The following is a 5,840-nucleotide window of genomic DNA, read 5'->3' as shown; positions in this document are numbered from 1 at the left end:
ACAGTGGCCGGTGCCCCCCCCACCACCACCACCACGCGGGGCCCTAGCCCCCCGGCGTCTGTTCGCTGGTGCACAGGAGAGTTACTGGATCGCGCTGAGGGAGCACGGCACTCAAGAAGTGTGGGTTTGGGGCTTCTGCTCCCGCCTTGGGTTCTCCCAGGGCTGAGGGAAGTGACCTCCGTGGCCTGCCAGGGATGCCCCAAGGGGCCGCAGAACCGTGGACGACCTGGCGCCGGGGCCAGACCAGGGATTTTGCCGGCAGGTGCTTCGGCTCCCTTTTTCGTCTTCCCTTCCTCTTTCCCCTCCCTCCTCACCCTGAAGTAAGATGAACATGATGCTGTGGCGCTGGGAACAGAATAATTCCACCATGAAGCTGGTAAGGGCACACCGCAGACTCTCAAGCTCCGCTCTGGACTCTTCCCTGACAGCCTGAATTGCTACTGAAGTGGAAAATTCCCCAATCCGCAGTTGGTATTTCTCTGTTTTGAAGGTGCGCGCGGGTGTGTGTGTGTGTGTGTGTGTGTGTGTGTGTGTGTGTGTGTTGTGCATGTGTGTTTTTGAAGGGAGCACAGTTGAGATAATTAACTCCCCATCCCTTCCACTTACGAATTCCTGAGGTACTGTGCGGTTGCACCTCCAGGTCATCTCCTTGGTGCAGAGCTGGATTCTCTGGGCCAGCATGGTCTGCCTCCTGGACCCCTGCCCAGCATTGTGTTGTAGTTCTTTAGAATGCACGTGGGTACTGCTCCCTTGTGGAGTGGCTCGTGTGGGGTTGGGGGTGAGAATATGTGGCCCCTCTTCTTATTCCCCCTCACAGTGTTGTGGTAGTTGCCTTTAAAGCTTGCAAGAAGCCTCCCAGGTACTTTTGCGCTTGCTTTTCAAAATTAACCGCTGCTCGCTCCGGGGAGAAGAGAGGCCAGCAGTGCTTTCCTTGCTACTCAGGGAAGGGTGAATTGTTTTCCCATCCCAAGCAGGAAATGTGATCCAAAGGCTCTTCTCCTGGCTTTGGCTTTGTGAGGGTTTTTTTTTCCTGTTTTTTTTTTTTTTTTCTCAGATGGTTTCAGCTGGCGGGGATAGTGATTCCCCCATTAAAGTCAGAGCACTATGATCTGGTCAGTGTCCTCAGCATGCATTGGACAAAGGTTCCCACTTTGCAGATCTAGTGCTGAGCTTGATATATAAGAGCCCAATGAAGAATAGTGTGGATAAGCTGGAATTCATACTTATTGCGGTGATATCATTAAAGATGCTATTTGAAAATAACACCAGCAAAATAACGGACATTGCGCCTGAGTCTTCACATAATGAAGTATTTGTTGGAAAAGTGCACCTTAGTGTTCACACTGCGTGTGTTATGATTGGCCTGTGGAAACGTAAGCTACTATTTAACAGCTTGGTTTAAGGCGCTGTAACATTAGCAGACATTACGTGCCTTTGCTGCTCCCAGGTCATGATTACAGCTCCTTAATCCTTTCCTGGAACCGTCTCCCAGCTTGCTGTGGGAGAGCCAGCATTCCCCTTGCTTCCTCCCAAAGCCATGCCTGAGATGCGGCTCTGTTATGCAGCATAGGAGAGTCAGGGCCCGGTCTGAATGGCAAAGATCACTACACCTAAGGCTTTTATGAAAAAATGGATTCTGTGCCATGCAGGGAAACCATAAAACACCCCAGTAGATGGCATCTGGGGCCTGGTGACAGGTGCCTGAGCTTAGAACTGTGACATCCTCGCTGCCTCTTTAGCCTACAGAGAGTGCTTTCTTTCACATGGCTCAGGGGTCAGTCTTTATTGGGTCTGTCTAGGTCTTTAGACTTGTCTCATTTTCAAATAAACTGCGAGGACCACCTAAGATGACTGTACCCCTTTTCCCAATCAGCCAGAGCAGGGGTGGAGGAGCTCAGACAACTTGGTAGCATGTACAGGGCAACAGTTACTACTATCCTGGGTTACCCCACAATCCAGAGCCCAGTCAGGAAAATGCATGGCGGGGTCTTGGCATTCAGAGAGCCTCATGTGTCCCCCCAGTGGGCCTCAGCCCCTCTTCAGAGTCTGAGGAGCAGCACATACATTACAAATCAAGGTTCTGCTGTGCACTTGCCCTACAAGGGACATGAGCTTAGTGTACATTCCGACTGCATCACAATCGACTCCTGGTTTTAATCCTAACTTTGCCATTTACTAAATCTGAACCCATTTCATTTTCTGTAAAACAGGACTTTGCAGTTCTTTGTCCTCGTACGAAGATGCTACAGGGTAGTCTAAGAACAGGTGTGGGACTGAAGCACTGGTGTAGAGGAAGTGGGAACAGCCCATCTTCTTGTCGATACCATTTTCTTTAACAATCTGTGTCCCACTTTTGCCTGTGCTGCTGGGCCATTGGCTTGGAGAAAAACTGAACCTTTCTTATCTTTGAATCGTTACTGGCCCTCAGCAGGAGGGAGTTCCCTGAGAACATCTTAGAAGTCAATTGTGTGTGAATAACCTCCCACAATGGGCTCTGGGGCCAGAGGTGGGCGCCTGAACTTTTATCATTGATGCAGTTCAATAAACACCAAGTCGGTTAACCCACAGCTTGAGAATTCACTGTTCTGGTTGAATAGTGGAGCAGAAAGTTTTACTTCGTGTTTTATTTTAAAGCTAATTGGATCCAAAAAAAGGGAGGGGGAAGAATCATTAGAGGCAACTTTTGAACCTCCCTGTGTTATCTCTGCAAGGGAATGTCAGAAACGCAGCTGCCCACCTTGGAGAGAAGGCAGTGGCCGATAGATCTTGAATGAAAGAAGGCGAGAGGAGGTGACCACTCAGGCCCGACGCTCCTGCTAGGAGTGGAAAGGCTGAGACACAGCCAGAACGGGATGTAGGCAGCTGTGACATCCTTGTCACCCCTTAGCTCCCTTCCTTTAGATTCTTTGGTTTTAGGCAGGCCTCGGAGAGACGAGGAGGTAGTGCCAGAGCAGCTGGTATCACAGGAGAAGCGGCAGAGTGGTGGCAGACAAGGTGCCCAGAACAGCACTGATCTCCCACTTGGGCTCTGTTCTCGCGCAGAGCCCAGGCTCTGGTTGTGCGACTTCTACACTTCGGCCTCCTGGTTTGTCACTGGGGACCAGAGCATCTCCCGGGGCTGCTGTGAAAATTAGGAAGAAGATGCAGCAGGTGTTAAGATCTGGGCCCAGTTACTAGTTGATGAAGGGCTGTCCTCCAAGAAGTGGTCCAGAAATGTGTGTACACGGCTCTACACACAGAGGAGGGAGCAGTGCCCCTCAGGGCCAGCAAGGCCGAACTTGGGGAGCTATCACTCAAGACTCTTTCTGTCCAACTTTTCCCTGTATCTCAAATCTTATACAGGGACCGTACATGTGTGGTCAAGAAGAGACAAAAAAGAGTCTCTACAATAATCTTAATAGCCTGTGGGTAGGGAGACTTCAGTTTGCAGAGTACATGGAGTCTGTTCCATCTACCCACAACTCTGCCAACCAGAAACTATTGGATAGCAGCCCCTACTTGTCCAGGTGAGGAAAGGGAGGCGCCAAGCTCAGCGACTTGCCTCTGGTTTTTCTGGTGACAACGATCAGGTATCACTCTGCCAACTTCAGTGACTTGTGCGCCTCCTACAGACACCAGCAAGGCTGAGGCACAGATAGGGTTGCAAGAGTGTGTGACCTGACTGTGCCCTCTGCAGTGTTTCTCTTTGTGAGCCTCTTTGTGAGCTACTCTGACCTATTGTCCTCCTTTACACTGGGGAATGTGGGAACAAGGTGCAGAAGAAAGTCAGGGTGGGCGAGTAATCCGGGAAAAAAAAAACACTTACAGGGCCCTTTCTCAAAATGATGGAAAAAGTAGCTCTGAATGGGGAATAATAAAAAATAATGATGCTGACTATGCCACTAACCTTTGACCTTTCCCCAGAGGCACTGGTTAGTGTGCCCACCCCCCCATACACAACCTGACCTTAGTGAGGCTAATAGAGACATTAGAAGGGGTCAGGGGCTGTGGGACCCTGTTTGCCCTCCTATAGTTGTTCTGCTCAGATTCAAAGGCCAGGAAGCAACAGTATTGCAGAGCCTGCTCTGGTCCTCCGGATGCTATCTCCACAACACTCCGGTGCATGCTCACATCGGCAGCACATAGACTAAAGTTGGAATGATACAGAGAAGATTGGCATGGCCCCTACGTAGGAAGGACACTCAAACCTGTGAAACAGTACATATTTTTAATATCAACCCCCAAAGATGAGTGTGCATCTTGGGGGTGGGGTTGGGGGTGTCAATGGATAAGGTGATGCTGAGCGAGCGTGAAGACCTGAGATCACAACCCCAGCTTTCACGAAAACCCTAAGTGTGGTGGCCTGTGCCTGTAACCATACCACTGCGGAGGTGGAAATAGGCCAATTCCAGGGGCTTGCTGAGCAGCTAGCTAGTTGTCTTGCTGGAATGGTAAACTACAGGCTCGGTGAGAGACCGTATCTAAAGAAAGAAGGTGGAGCCTGGTAGAGGAAAGCCTTCACCTTGACCCCTGACTTCCACACACTCAAGTACGGGCAGGCACATCCACCCCCACACATACACCATGCGCTAGCAACACGAGTGCCTCTTCGGTGTTTTCCTTTTCCAGCATGAAATATAATTTCCAGATAAGGAACGAAAGGAATATTGAAGGCGTTCGATGTTATGGGTTTGACATGTGTAGGCACAGCGGCGTGATTACTACTGCGACACTAACACACACACATCCCTGCTGCAGTGAGCAATTCCCCACCGCTACCTGAGTAGACTGTTTCTCATCCCATCAGCCACACCTTTCTCAGTAAAGCTCACTGGCTCTCATTTGAAGCTGCGCCCATCTTTCGCTGGGAAAGAGTTATTTCTGCTCTTGCGCAGTGTAAGGTTTTTTTCTCTGCTTTCCACTAATTGTAACTGGCGTAGGCTTTTCCATCTGCTGGCTACTGATCTCTATCTGTTTTCTGTTAGTCCATTAATGCTTACGGGCAAGACATTCCACCCTTTCTTCAAGAAGCCAGGTTGGAGTAGACAGGAATGCTTCCATATGAGCCTCTACTGTGCATAAGAAACCTTGGTATTTATTTCAGCCTAGAAACCGACAAAGCTAAAGCAGAAGGTTTAGCTTTGGTTAATTCCTGGGGTGGTAAGGACTGGAATATAGAAGAAGAAAACAAAATCACTGAAATTAGCAAGTAACTTCTTTGGATGACATTTGGGGTGGTTACACATTTTCCTTCGTATTTGTGTAAATAGACGCATAGAGATTTATAATTAGTCCCTCTGGTGACCCAGCTGTGCCTGCATTATTGACATAATTGTTTTGGTATGGAGTTAGTACAAAACATTTTTTTTTGATTTCTATTTCTGACCTCTACTATATAATGCCACCTACCCAGAAGACATGTGGCTAACTAAGCTTTTCTTTAGGGTCTCTAATCTATCTAGGACACATAAGCTGCTGTCATCCCAGCTGCTCACCAGCCCAGGGCTCTTCCCAAGGGTTGCTCTTGGGATTTACATGTCATTGCAGATGTACTGGCTGTGATGTGAAAAGGGTTACAGGCTGAGAAGCGGTGAGACAGTCAGAGAGCCCAGCCAGCTACCCAGGATGCTGTAGGATGATACGGGTCTGCTGCCCAGGATGATGTGGAATGGGGGTAAGGATAAGGTAATGCGGATCAGCAACCCAGGATGCTGTGCAGTAGGGGTCAGGATAAGGTGATGCGGATCAGCTACCCAGGATGCTTTGGGATGGAGGTCAGGATGAGGTGATGCGGATCTGCTACCCAGGATGTTGTGTGGTGATATGGGTCTGCTACCCAGGATGCTGTGGGGTGGGGGCGA

The 5,840-nt window shown here is 49.5% G+C and overlaps 1 non-coding gene across 1 annotated transcript; it reads left to right on the top strand.

The window, feature by feature from the left end:
* Window positions 1–4,102: 4,102 nt before the first annotated feature.
* On the top strand, window positions 4,103–4,209 carry LOC119803168. The gene has a single exon (XR_005283578.1). It is a non-coding gene; the product is annotated as a U6 spliceosomal RNA (small nuclear RNA).
* Window positions 4,210–5,840: the final 1,631 nt, after the last annotated feature.

This window comes from Arvicola amphibius, chromosome 12 (genome assembly GCF_903992535.2).
Source record: "Arvicola amphibius chromosome 12, mArvAmp1.2, whole genome shotgun sequence".
Taxonomy (NCBI): Eukaryota; Metazoa; Chordata; class Mammalia; order Rodentia; family Cricetidae; genus Arvicola; species Arvicola amphibius.
Note: the sequence above shows the minus strand (reverse complement) of the source record. Positions and strands in the feature narration are given on the sequence as shown.